Below are 15144 nucleotides of genomic sequence, written 5' to 3'. Positions count from 1 at the left end.
TATTGGAAAGGTCTTATTTGTCAATAGAATCACAATGATATTGTCACAGTTCAGGGAGAAGTGCTATTCACCCGAGTTTCCCATCCCATTTAGTTTTCTGGCCTAGCAAAAGGCTAGTCCGATTAGCTTCTTCTGTCGTCTTATACTCCTGGAAATATTATGTTGCTCATGACTCCCTGTTGAGTTTCCTCCTACTGTCATCTGGTGATAGAAATACCACATTTAAATTTCTACTATTCTCTCTCCACCCCTCCCACCCCCATGCAAGATCCTTATGTTTCTCTAGGGATACCCATATTGCCTGGGGGTTTTTTTTTTGTTTTTTTTTTTAAGGCTTCTGCTAGTAAAGGCTTAAAAAAATTGAGAGCATTCCAATTTTTGAGTCAGGTCAGAAATTGTATGATTGTGAGTAAGTAGATTTTGACAGACAAACAGGGTGGTTACCTTCTCTTTGAGCAAAAGAAGGTTCTAAGCCCTGGGGGAGGTAAAATGTTTAAAAAGACAGTCCCCATCCTCCTGGATCTTTATACTATACTCTGTCAATATGATTAATATGAAGACCATTCAGCTGAAATAGTCATTTAAATAGCACTAAGGTTTCTGCTGCTATGCTAGATGCTGGAGGGACAAAGACAAAAGTGACTTATAGTAATTAGGGGACACAGTATATAGAGGCTTATACAAAGTAGATATTAAGATCATGTTGAAGCAGAAACTAGGGAAAAGTACATTCCATGGATGGGCAGCATGAAGTCAGGAGGTGGTGCATTGTGTGTGAGGGAAAGCCAGAAGGGCCGGACTATAGTCTGTGGGTCAGATGGAATGGGACCAGATTCTGAAGGGCTTTCAATAGAAAATAGAGAAGGTTTTTGACAGTTCTGTGGAGACTGGAAACTTGAGGATGAGAGTCTAATTAGGGGGCTCTTATGAGAAGACATGAGGACTTGTGTGAGTGATTCAGCATGTAACCTTGTGAGTAGAAAGAAGGGGATAGACATGAAGGATGGTGCCACCTTGACACAGAAGCTTTGTGATATCTTTCTTCATGCTGCTCCCTGGACCTGCACTGGGTCCTATTACATTGTATGGCAGCAGCAGCTAAGTTCAGAGGGGTTAATGTCCACCATGATTCCTTAAGAATTAGGAGCTTCTTTAGTCATTCTCTGCTACCTTGGTTAGCATTTATCTAAGAAGATGGTTGATGGTTTCATGTAAGGGTTTAGTTTAGAGATAAATTGAGAACTTTGAAGTAGGAAATACTCTTAGTCTAAAGGAGTAACATAAAATCTTGTGACATTACAGTTGATGCCTCATGGGTGGTATGGGAGTGTGATTTCAGTGATGACACCTAGTTTTGAGATTTTTCAAGCTGATTTGACAGAAGCCATATTCTTTGTAGTCTCACCACGTCCACTGTGTCTGTCTGGAGCCAATGGCCAAGATTGAGTTGTAAACCCCAGATATTGGGGTTTATCAGAGGAGTGCTGTCAGACCCTTAACTACAGTAGGCACCAGTGGGGACTATTCAGATATTAAAAGCAATTTTGGATTCAGCCGTGTGTTCACAAACAAGTGACATTTGGGAAGTTTGGTTTTAGATTGAACCTCCACGCTTATATTGTTAAGCGGCGTAGCGTGAAATTACTGAACAAGCTTCTCAGAGCACTCTGTACAGGCCAAGGCCGAGTGGGTCAGACAGACAGTCAAGGGACTACCTTCCTTTTGCAGGATCCCCAGAGTTGGAGTTTTCGGGGCCCTATGGAACAAAATTGGGTATTTTGGAAGTCACAACTAGGGTTTTTCTTGTATTATATGTTGCCTCATAATCCATAAAAGTAAAAGGTACAATCTAGTCAGTTTCAGTGTGATATTCAAGAAAATACATCAGAAATCTGTGATTCAGATCTCAGTTTTGTTCACTTAAAGAGTCATGTGGCCTTAGCAGCAGTTTCTTCAACTTTAAATGTGGATCCTTAGACCAAATGATATCTAAAGTTCTGACCTTCCAGGGTTGAATTTTACATGTCCCTGGATCACACTGGGCGAGTTGTGTGTTTTTTCTTGAAAATATTAAATGCTTAAGACATTTAGACATTGTGGACCCTCCAAGAGCAGTTTATTTTGAGGGTATTTTCATTTTTTCTCTTGGGAAGTTGAGTTCCTGTGATGGAGTATGACTGCATTTTACTGTGAATGATTTTGGAACTTTCCTTTTTCCAATGGCCTTTGCTTGGTCATTTGTGGTTTCTGTTATTGAATTTGCTGTGGAGTAGCAAGAACTATTTGTTTTGAGCACAAACCTGACATTATATCATTAACTCATCAGTTGAATGGGAAATGGGCATTTTAGTAACTAATGTGAAATTTTGTGATAGTACTGTTTATGGAATGATTTTCCTTTTTAGTCACTTTATCACCATTAACTCTCATTATGCATCTGTTAAGCAAGCAGGCATTCTACCTTCCTTTTGTTGGGAGATTGAGAAGCTAAGTGATTTCCATCTCTACCATTATTTATTTTAGACTAAGAGCATTTCACATTATATAGTACTTCCTATCAGGAGACACTGGTTCAGGAACATCTAGTTTCTCTTTGATTCCCTTACCTGTTGGTTGTTTTTTGTTATAGACCAGTCTTGGCTATTGTTTTCTTATCATTCGAGAAGCTTCTCAAATAATAAAGAGGGCACATGAAGGTAGAAAGAGAACACTCTCATCTTCTATTGTTTAAAATTTTTATCTTGCCACTTCTCCCTTTGTTAACTTTCATACTCCTTTACTATTGTTAGACATTTAGAATATAAAAATTACCAAATCACAGTCTCTTGGTTGGAAGAGACCTGAGTGCCCATCAGGTCTGACCCATACCTGAACAAAACTTCTCTACAGTATGCCAACTTCTCTACAGTATGCCTATCTCCCTTCCATTTTTAGATGTCTAACTACTCCTTTAAGAATACATTTAAGAATTCTACCAAAAGTTGAAGTTAAGTCTCCTTTCTTTGTCAGAGGCCCAGCAGTCATATGTGCCAATCCTTAAATATCCAGAGGTCTAGTTCATCTAGAAATTGTGTCAGCTGCATACTTTCTTATTATCCTTCCTTACTGAGGTCTATACTTTAGACTAATAAAAGTACTCAAGATAGAACTCTGTGGGATACTATTGGTCAGCAGGAATGAACTGGATGAACATTCAGGAAAAAAGACTAAAAATTTTAGTTAATAGTCTCATAGGAAGAGAACCTAGAATGTTATCCTGAAAACATAGAAGAGGGTATGATTATGAAGACTGGCAGTATTGATAATTGCTGAAAAGTCTAGGATAAGAACTGAGAAGAGGTGATTAGAGATGTTTATCAACTTTGGAGAGTGTATTTTCTTTCTCTCTCTCTCTCTCTCTCTCTCTCTCTCTCTCTCTCTCTCTCTCTCTCTCTCTCTCTCTCTCTCTCTTAGTTTTTGCAAGGCAAAAGTGGCTTGCCCAAGGCCACACAGCTAGGTAATTATTAAGTGTCTGAGGCCGGATTTGAACTCAGGTACTCCTGACTCCAGGGCTGGTGCTCTATCCACTACGCCACATAGCTGTCCCCAGAGAGAGTATTTTCAGTTGAATGATGAAAAAGTTTTTTTGGCTATGTTATTAAAGAAACTTAATTCTTCTTTTGTTTTTATGGCTTGGAGGCTTAGAATATTCCAAAGATAGCCACTCTCCCTCTGATTGCTGGCTTCTTTAGGAGGTGGGGGGGCAAGAGAGAGAGAGGGAGGGGGGAGAGGGGAAGGGAGAGGGAGTGTCCATGCATGCTCACCTCAAGTCATCTACTCCAATCAGTCTCTGAACAAGAATCTTCTTTATAGCTAAATACCTGACAGATGATTCAACATTTGCTCAAAGATCTCCAGTGCTCCAGGAAGTTTTCCCTAATATCAAGCCTAAAGTTGCCTCTTTGAAACTAACCATCACTCCTAAGGGTTGTTTTTTTAATGATGTTTTTGCATGTAATTGGGGGAAAAATAAAATAATTTTAATATTTATTTTTTAGATTTTGAGTTTCAAATTCTCTCCTTCCTTTCCTGATAGTTAGCAATTTGATATAAATTATACATGTGCAATCATGCAAAACATTTCTGTATTAGCCATGTTGTGAAAGAAAACACCAGAAAATAAAGTAAAGTGAAAAATAGTATGCTTCAATCATACTATCATAAATACATCATAAATCTTTTGGAATTGTCCTAGATCTCTGTATTGCTGAAAATAGCTAAGTCATTTACAGTTGATCATATTATAATGTTGCTGTTACTGTGTACAGTGTTCTCCTGCTTTTGCTTACTTTCCTTTGTATCAGTTCGTGTAAGTTCCTGTTTTTCTGAAATCATCCTGCTTGTCATTTCTTATACTACAGTTGTATTCCATTATAATCATATACCACAATTTGTTCAGTCATTCCCCAGTTGATGGGCATTCCTTCAATTTCCAATTGTTTGCCACAACAAAAAAAGATAATATAAATATTATTTTATACATGTAAGTCCATTGCTTGTAGTTTTTACCTTACCTACTTTTCTTCAGTCATTCAATTACTTGAATGTAGCTATTATGTTTTCTTGAAGCCAAATTTTCTGAATTCCATCAACCATGATATGAGTGAATGCCCTTTGCCATTTTATTAACTCTTTTCTGTATCCATCCCAATATAATGTGTGTATGTGTGTGTGTCTGTGTGTGTGTGTGTGTGTGTGTGTGTGTGTGATATACAACTTTTAGTTTGTGTTAGGTGCTTTTGCTACTTCATCACAAGGTTGATTCATTGTATTCACTAAAATTTTCATATCTCTTTTAGAGAAGCCTATTGCTTCTATAGCTCATAATTAATGTATTTGTGAAATTTATTTTTTAAACTAGGAGGGAAAACTTTCAATTTGCCTATTAATTTTAATAGATTCAATCCATTGTTCTAATTTATTGATACTTCTTTGGATCCTTTCTCTTATCATTGTGTTGACTAGCCCACTTTGTCATCTGCAAGTTACATAAACATGCTATCTATGCCTTTATCAGAGTTATCAAGAAAAATTTTAAGCTGCATCAGCTCAAACATAAATCTTTTAGAGCACTCCATTAGAGACCTGTTTCCAAGTCAACATGGAACTATTAATGACTAAGTTTTGAGGCTAGGTTTTTACAAAATTTAGTAAGTATAAACAAAATTCATGAAGATTTCTCTGGGGCAGAGGTAGACAATGAGCATCTCCTCTTTGGAATAGTGTAAATGAAGACAGCAGTATGGTTTGTCTTTGGAAAAATAATTATGCTTCCCCAGACTTTAGTTGGACTAAATCATCTCTATTCCTTCCTATGATACTCTGATATCTGAAAAGTTAACTGATAGGAAAAAGAGTATTCATCCTTCTAAGGTTTAAGGGCAAACACTTAGAAGTGGCATTTGAACTAGGTCTTAAAGGAAAAGGGATATCTCAGGTGGAGGACCTCATATGAGCAGAAGCACATAGGATGGAGAGAGTAGAGCTATCTTAAGGGCTTTTTTTGACTGAAGTTGAGGTTTTCTGCAGGTGACTAGTAGTAGAGGATAAAACTGAGCCAAAAGATTTTTTTCTCTCTTCTCAGCAAATTATGTTTGTTTGTTTTTTTTTTGTTTTGTTTTATTTTGGCCCAGTCTTCCATTCTTAGGTCTTCCTTCTGTGTGGTTAAGAAAAGTAATCAACATTTCTCATGTGCCCTTTCCTAGAATATGGAGGACGCAATCATTTGTCTTTCTCTGCACCCTAAGGATGGAACTGCATGAAAGCTAAAACCTTTTCTAGCTCTAACATTCTAGGAGTCTAATTCTCTTCCTATTAGATCATCTAGATGGTTCTGTATTTGAAGGCTTTATTATACTATGTTGGTTTTGCTAGGATTTTGCCTAATGAGTAGGGGGAAAAAAAAGGCTAAATTTCAAGACACAACTACAAATTGTTAATTTTGTAGTAGGATTACTAATTGGAAAAGTCAAAGTGGTTATTATCCTTTTACTTGAAGATGTAATTTACTTGTAGGTGCTTCTTTCAGATATGAAACTGAATTAGTTTATGAGGTTTCATGGTCTTAAAGTTGTTTCCCTTCTGGACAGGAGCTGTTGGTATTCCCTCACATCCTTAGTGTCTGCAGCCAGTTTCAAAATATTCATTCAGCATACTTCTAGGCAGCTGGGTGGTGATATGGAGTGGGATTGAAAGAGACCTTTTCTAATAATGCAACTTGGCTTACATTGAACTTAATTACTGTCAAATGAGAATCAAATTGGTTTTGCTATTCCAAGAACTATTTGTTCCTTCTCTTGGATAATGATTTTCCTTGCTCTAGATGATTAACCAGAGGACCATAGGGAGGCAGGGAGAATGGATGGATGGAACCTCTTGGAGAAGAAAACTGCTTCGAGCTTGTCTGAATCCTATAACCCTAACAGCTTTATATGGTCTCACCTCATGTCTTTGCCTCATCAGTCCTCTGATTTGTGATGCTTGTAACAAATTGTTCTATGAAGTATATGCTCACTGGAGTTTGTTCACAGTTTTTTTTTTACTGTAATTTACTAATCATAATGCCTTTGTATAGCAATAACAACAACAATAATAGTTAACCTTTATACAGTACTTGAAAATATTTCCTTTCTTTTACCATCTAGGAGCCAGTTCAGAGAATTTAGAGAATTGTCTAATGGCATAATACATAAGTACTATATTTGACAAGCAGCTAGGTAGCACAGTGGATAGAATTCCTGGCCCAGGAAATTAGGAAGACCTTCCTTCATATTTTTAAGCTCTTTTTAACCATTCTATCTTTCTGAAGCAGATCCCTCAAGGTATAGGACAACTAAATTACAATTAGACTGACACTGTGACCATTAATTATAATTCTTATTTGTTCACAGTTTTAGGTTGAATCTTGATTGTACTTGGCTTATATTATCTTTGATAAGTGGTTTTTTTGAAAAGCTTTCAAATGCATTTTAGGCCATATTTTTTGTGTAACTCCCATGTTAAAGGAATTTCCTTTAACAGGTATTCAGAATTCTGCCTTCACAGAGATTTTAGTCTGGAAGAGAATAAATGTTACATAAAAAGTTCATAGGAGGAGTGATTATTTCTGGGTAGACTGTAAAAATCCTGCATAAGCTGCATGGAAGACTTGACTTCTGAGGTGAATTTTAAACAATGGGGAAGATTTCATTTGATTTAGATATACATTGAGGGTGGCTAGGCAGTGCAGTGGATAAAGCACCGGCCCTGGAGTCAGGAGTACCTGAGTTCAAATCCTGTCTCAGACACTTAATAATTACCTAGGTGTGTGGCCTTGGGCAAGCCACTTAACCCCATTTGCCTTGCAAAAACCTTAGAGAGAGAGAGAGAGAGAGAGAGAGAGAGAGAGAGAGAGAGAGAGAGATTGATTTAGATATACATTGTATGTATAGGAAATAGCAGGAGCAAAGACATTCAGGAAAAAAATCCCACCAAAAAAAAAAATTTAGCAAACAACTAAGGAATAGTTGGCTCAGCCTGATTGGAACAAGTTTGGGACCAGATTTTACAGAACCTTAAATTCTAGATCCACAGATGAGTGACCATAGATAATAAAACATCATTACAATATCACAGAATCATAGGGTTGGAAAGTGCCTTGGAGAGAACCTACTCCAACCTGTACCTTAACAGGAATTCATTTTACAGTGTTCCTAACAAATCATCTAGCCTCCTTTGAATATTTCTTGTGAAGGGAAATTGACTCTTACCTGAGGCCAATCTTTTTGCATGGTTCTAATTCTAGCTCATTTTACCTGTTGTCACAGTGAAATCTGACACTAAGCAACTTATACCTATTTCTCCTTCTGCCTTCTGAAGTTAAATAGAACAAGTCTGATTTCTCTTTCATGTGACAACCTTTCAGGTGCTTACAAGTCTTTTTTTTAATTTAGGCTAAACAGACCTGGTTTCTTCAACCAACCTGTATACTATGAGGATTTCCAATCCTCTTACCATCTGGTTGTCTTTATTTGAAAGAGCGAAAATATGGTGTCCAGACCTGGAGACAGTGGTTTCCCATTACCTATCAAAGGTACAGTGGAATCACGTCTCCGTAGTGTCTTTATAACTACAGCCCCAAGGTGCACTGTATTCCAGCCAAACTCAGTTACACAAAAACATTCTCCCTTTGGACTAAATTTTAGTAGTTGGTGCTTCATGTGTTAGTTTATTTTATCTTCTATATTTTGCGAATAAAGGCCCAGGGCTCTAGAAAAAGGTAGGGGACTAGGGGTGGCTAGGTGGTGATAAAGCACTGGCCCTGGAGTCAGGAGTACCCGGGTTCAAATTCAGTCTCAGACACTTAACAATTACCTAGCTGTGTGGCCCTGGGAAAGCCACCTAACCCCATTTGCCTTGCAAAAACCTTAAAAAAAAAAAAGGTAGGGGACTGGGGTTTGGGGGTTGAGAGACAAAGGGTGACCTCATCCACAACACAGCTGTCTTGTAAAGATTTTATTTCAGGGTAAAGCAGAACTTTCACCCAAATCACAACCCCATAGGGGTGAGACCATTTCCTCTGTCACTCAAGGTCGCTCAGTCCAAATATCACCAAGTTGCTTCCATGAAGCCAGTCTGCACAAAGCTACATAACACCTTCAGATAATGTAGGATATGTTAGGAAACCTCCTCAACAATATATTTGTTTGCTTGGGAGTCAGCTTGCCAGAGGAGCCCAGCAACTCCTGTTTTGCCTTCTGCTTCCGCTCTGCCTCGGCCTTCGACGAACAGGCAAAGAAGTCTTTGATCTCCTTGGCACAAATTGTGTCGCTAAATTCATTCTGCTTCCAGCAAGCCATCATCAGGGACATCTTGGTTATGCAGGTGGCCTCCCCTAGCTCGCGGCGGCCCACCCCGCCCCGGTCAGCCAGCATCAGGGGCTTGCTGGGCTTCATCACCGGCTGCTTGCTGTTGCTCAGGCTCGCCAGGCGGCCCTGCAGACTCAGCGCCGCCATGACGCCCACTGCTGCCGCTGTCGTTGATCCTGTTTTTCCTAAATAACTGCCCATTTTGAAATGACCATTTCTTTAGTCTTCCAGATTCTTGCCAAAGAGCACAAGCAGTTTAGAAATATAACCTGCTTCCTGCACCCATTTGGCACCAACACTCCTGGTACCACGTCATTTAGGGAAAGTTCTTTGTGCTCCATTTGGTTTAATCATTCTTTTCTTTTTGTATGATAGCTTTGTTGCTTATTTTCTTCCACTTGTATTCCTTGGTGATAGTTGCCAACCTACTCAATAAATGTTTTTCTGAGTGATTCCTGAAGACAGATGTCTTCTCTCTACCACAATCCTACTAGTTTCTCTTCAGAATATCTATCCTCACTTCAGAGCACTAGAAGCATGTTAATGTTTTCCCCATAGAGTGGGATAAATTCAACATACTAAATAAGGAAGAAAGTTTGTCATAGTGGAAACAACTCCAATTCTGAGGAAATCAAGAGACCTGGTTTTCCATTTCATAGCTTTATAAATATGGAAGAAATCTGATATGGTCTCTTCTAGCTCTGAATTCAATTCTTTTACAATACAAAAGTTTGAATTATCACAATCAATTTTGGCCTCCCAGGTCTTAAACTCTATTCTTTTTTTTTTTTAAGAAAGATTTTTTCTTTTGAGTTTTACAAATTTTCCACCATTCTTTCTCCCCCCCCCCCCCATAGGAGGCATTCCATTAGTTTTTACATTGGTTCCATGCTAAACTCTATTTTATTGATGTGAATTTTATTTTGGAACTATATAAATTATAGATTATATATACACATTAAATTATAGATCAGAAATGGTGAAAAATCTTTTTCCCAAAGAAATTGAATGATCTGGATTTTGAATTTCAGTAAAGCCTAATTTTCTTTATCTAGTCTCTCTCCAGCTTCCAAAGTGATATTCCTTTTTAAAAAATGCTAGGTCTCCCCATCTTGCCTTGGCTAGAAGTTTAGGGGCAATCCGTGGACTTGGTCCCACTCTTATCAGCAAGAAGCCTTGACTTACTTGTTTCTGATCTCAACCAGCCTGGCACCTCTCCCTTCTCTGTTACTCCCACTTTATTCCTCCCTCCACCCTGTTTTCTGTTCCTGGGACTCACCATATTACTGCTAGACCTAATGCAGATACTCAGGTCAGCCTAGTTCATTGTAGTTGAGAACTGAGTTCAGTCTGGCAGAGACATCCACCACTCCCAACCCAAAGTGATATTACTAAAACTCAAGCCTGATCATATCAACTGTGATCTTTGGTAAGACACTCTCTCAGGGCAGCTGCGTGGCACAGTGAATGGAGCTCCAACCTTGGAGTCAGGAGGAACGGAGTTCAAATTTGGCCTCAGACACTTAATAATTGCCTAGCTGTGTGACCTTGGGCAAATCACTTAACCCCACTGCCTTAAATTAAAAAGACACTCTCCCACTATAGGCCTCATTTTCCTTATCTCTAAAATGAGGGAATTATTCTTGATGATCTTTAGGGGTCCTTCCCACTCTAAGATTCTGTGATATTTCTCATTTTCAAATAATTAGAGCATACACATGACCCAAGATCCAATGGGTAGTAATAATTACTTTTAAGGACTTTTAAGTTTTGCAAAGGGTCTTTATGTACTTTGTGTCACTTGAGCTCCACAACAGATAGATCTTTTTAGAAAACTGAGTCTCAGAGAGGTCCCAACTTGTCCATACTTATGGCTATGATAGCCTCAGAATTAGGGTGTGCATCCAGAGTTATGCTACACTGATCAATCCTAAGGCAGGAGTTTGAACCTTAATTCTCAGATTCTAAACTCAGGCCTTCTTTCCATTATACAACCATAGTCTATAATTGCTTTTTATAGTGTATGATTTGAAAATGAAAATTGAACTCTAAGAATCTTTTGATGAAGAATTGGCCTGAAAGAAGAAAAAAACCTCTAAAATATTTCACTTTATATTTCATCACATTTCAGTGTCTTATACCTTGAATCCAAGTTTTCTTTCTTTTTTTCCCCCCAATATATGAAACCAATGGTTTCAGCTCTGGATTATGACCTTCCCTATTGAAAGTCAACCCCCACTTCTATTCACAGCCAATTTACCATCCTCAAACTGCATGGAGCAGTATGGAAGCAGCTGAAATGTGGCTGGATAGTAGGCCCTGCAGCCAAGGACTAGAGGGAGCCTTTGGAAATCTTTGCCTAATTGTTTTGTTTATGAAATGCTGTAGTGTTTCCAGTGGATTTCCTAATGAACTGGTTTGTTATTAAGTCCTGTTGCATTGCTGGTAATTACACCAGAAACAGGGGGCCCAGACTCATCTTCTATCACACAAGTTATGAACCACCAACTAGTAAACACTTAATCTACATTTTTAGAGTTTTTCCCTAATTTGGGGGGTATTTAACTCTTCATGGGCACAAGATTCTGAGATTCTACAAGAATGTACAAGATTCTATTCCCAGCTTACAAATGGATGTTAGTCAGAAATTCACCAGTAATTAAGTTGTTTGTACTTGGAATTTATTTTCACAAGTAGAATTACACATATTTCTAATGATAAGCATTAAAAATATAGGTAGCTGACAAATGACTGTTAGCCCATAATGTAATAACTATAAGATTAATGAAAAGTAGTAGAAATCTGTTAGTTGTGAATCGGTTCAAATATTCTTTAAAGCAATTCAGAATTATTTAAGAAAGTGATTAAAATATCTATTCTTTTGACTGGATGATCCCCCTGCTGGGCAAATGCCCCAAAGAAGTAAGTGATAAAATGAAAGGCCTTATATACTTCCAGGAGGAGTTGCATGGTTCAGTGAATAGAGCACTGGACCTTGGAATCAGGAATATCTGAGTTCAGCTCTGGCCTCAGATACTTACTGACTCTGGGCCCTGGGCAAATCACTTAACCTTTGTTTTGCCTTAATCCACTGGAGAAGGAAATGTCAAACCTCTCCATCATTTTTGTTGAAATGGGCATTCTATGGCATGACTATGAGGTTATAAAGAGTCAGACACAACTGCGCAACAACATACACACATAAGTATATAACTCTTATATGTGTATCTGTGTGTTAGAAAAGAACTAGAAGCAGAAATAGATGCTTTTGAAATGGAATTTTGCTATCGTGGAAAAAAGGCTGAATATGCCAAATACAAAGAAACATGGAAAAGATTATGAATCTAATGTAAAGTAAATGGAACCAAGAAAACTATATGCATAACTACAATCATTTGATCTGTAAACACTGTATTAAATACCATCTAATGTAAGGCTGGTAGAGATGCAAATAGAACAAATGAAATAATTTCTTCTTGCCAGGAGTTTACAGACTAGAAAATGGTGTTATTGAGTTGCATCTCAAAGGAAAAAAGGGCTCCATGAGGCAGGGGTGAACAGAGGAAGCACATAGACCAGGCACAGGGACATGGCTGGAGCACAGCCATGGAAACTCCACAGCACAAGTGTGTCTTTGATGTGTTATTGTTTTAGTTTTTTTTTTAATTTTATTATTAATTAAAGGATTATTCTCTGGGAAAGAGAAAATATATTAGGAAATACAGACTATATATATATATAAACAGAAGATTAATAGAAAAAAAATTAAGTAAAATGTTAGCTCTAAGGACTGCAACCTTCTACACAAACTGAGGTGAGTCGGACAAGGCCACCATTACTATTCAATTCAGCAGACACTTCTAAAGCAACCATAGGATGGGTGCTCCAAACTGAAAGATGATTCCTAAATAGACTATAGCCAGATCACCCTTTTACAAAACCTTCTACATGGGCCAGGTACTACATGGGCCATGAGGATTCAGGAAAAAGTCAAAAATATTTCCAGCCCTCACAGGTCTTCCATTATAATGGAGAAAGCACATGAAAATATTAGCTACATACTAGATTATTACAGAATATGTGGTGAAGTGACTTGTCAAGGTCATTAAATGTAGCACAGAATTAGGTTTTGAACCCAGATCTTTTGTTGGCAAGTTGTATTCTTTTTCTTATACAAAATCCTTTCCTTTTACCTTCACTTGTTTCAGCTGTTTGCATTGAGTACTTTTCAAGATTAAGGCATCAGAGACCAGAACCTTCTAATCTTAGATGGAGAAAATGCACAAATAAATAAGTGAACCCATGAAGAGGAGCCAGATACTAATGCAACAAATTTTAAGAGGCTATCCAAATTATTCCTGTGCCTAGGGACTCATTGAATGAGTACACAAAATAAATTCACAACACCTCATAATAATTCAAAAGAAGCATTCTTCATTCAGATTAGCTGTGATCAACAGTGCCTTCCAGTGCACTGACAAGAGGACTAGTCATTTCAAAGTACATTGATAACATAGAAGAGGTGATGTTGAATTATTCTGTTCATATCTTCTTTTTCCTGCTGGAATCAGCTGCCGCCCCTCCATTCCCTTTTCTTTGTCCTCCTCCTCCCAAAGTAGACTGTTTTGTGCTAGCCTTGTTTGTAAGGGCCAGAGATTTCCACATGAGTGCTCCCTCTTTTCCTTTTTGCTGTGTTCCATGTTATACAATAAAGTGCTAGATGACTTTTTGTTAGAATTGAGAGATGATGATGTAGAGAGGGCCTGGGAAACAGCATTTGCTGGACCCAGTTAGAGTAGCACATTTTATTATAGAGAGAACCTACCAGCCCCATAGTGAATCATTTGCTAGCAATAGAAAATATTTTTGGTTTTAGTGAATGCTTTGTTGTAACAATTATCTTTGTGAAAGAAATTTTTTTTCCTGTATCCTTGTCTCATGTTCCCTTTTTCTTCTTTCCTCCTGGGTTGCTCATCATCCTCCTGTCCTCTGTCTTAATTCTTGTTCTGCATACCCCCTTTCCCTATAATTTCTTCATATAGGACTTGATAAATTAGAATTTACTTACCATTGAAGATTTTGAGTAGTAATTTTGAGTTTAATTTGGACTTGCACTTTACATCTTTTTTCATTTGATTCTGTGAAGTAGGTGCTGTCGTTTAGTCCTCTAGTTTGGATGAGAAAACCAAGGCCTAGGGCGGTTAAGTTACATGCTCAGTTCTTAATAATTCCAGTTCAGTGCTCTTATATTATTATTCTGCCATTTAATTGACTGCTTGAGTGTTACATTATACTAGTTGAGGGAAGAAAATGAGCTTTCTCTCTTTGATGAATAGAGAATGAGATAGGTCTCCTCAAATTTTTCTAGGAAAAGTCAAACCCATTTTGCAACCACAGTAAGGAGTTCAGAAAATCATTACAAGCATAATTAAAAAACTTTTGGAGTGATAGGGGGAAAAGGAGTTTTTTTTTAAAACTGTTGATTTGAAAGCAAACTTCAAAAAGGTTGAGAAATCTTGATGATACTAAATGACATCTTGCAATTATATAGAATTCTGTACTTTTCAGAATAAATTCCTCAAAACACAACTGTCCTTGCATAAAATTGCCTCAAGTAACATCTTTTTTTCCAGTATTGATCTGCTATAACAGAAAATCCCATAAATATTCAGTGATTTAACAGTCACATATTTGGATGGTCAGTAACAACCTGAGTTCAATATTTTGAGTCCAGGGAACATGATTTCTCCTCAGTGTCAGCCCAATCATCACCCATTTATAATTTTGTTCTTTTGGAACAAACTGCCCCCTCATGACAATGTTTATACTTGAAGTCATTTTTGTTCATATCAAATGGGAACTTCCAGTATCTTGAGCATATAGGATTTCTATTCTGTTCAAGGAATAGCCTGAAGAGTGCTGTGCACATAGTATGTACTTAGAACGTGGGTTAATGATTTTAGATCTTAGTCCCTACTAAACATTTTACTATAGTTAGCTATATGATACTTATATCTGTGCATTGCTCAGAAAATATCTAATAAAAGACTACAATAGAATTCCCTTAGTCAGAAATTGGATTTATTAAAATTTCATTGAATCTCATTTAATAATTTCTCTTAAAATCTTTAGAAAGGAAAAGTAGGAAGAAAGATCTTGAACTGGAGGGATGGGGGTGAGGTGTACTTTCCCCAAATAGTGGCCCTTCAGGGAACACCACTGTGGGAGACCTTGTGTTTCTAGGGGTGAGGTACATATT

General features: G+C 37.7%; 1 protein-coding gene and 1 pseudogene across 4 annotated transcripts in view; one reads left to right on the top strand and one right to left on the bottom strand.

Moving 5' to 3' along the window:
- KDM4B (lysine demethylase 4B) overlaps positions 1–15144 on the top strand; it is a 257679-nt gene that overhangs the window by 153739 nt on the left and 88796 nt on the right. The gene's annotated exons all lie outside the window — the stretch shown is intronic.
- Positions 8527–9032, bottom strand: LOC141500599 (small ribosomal subunit protein mS37 pseudogene; annotated as a pseudogene).

The sequence above is a fragment of the Macrotis lagotis genome, chromosome X (assembly GCF_037893015.1).
Source record: "Macrotis lagotis isolate mMagLag1 chromosome X, bilby.v1.9.chrom.fasta, whole genome shotgun sequence".
Lineage (NCBI taxonomy): Eukaryota > Metazoa > Chordata > Mammalia > Peramelemorphia > Peramelidae > Macrotis > Macrotis lagotis.
The sequence above is the reverse complement of the archived record's forward strand: the minus strand, read 5'-3'. Positions and strand labels throughout refer to the sequence as shown.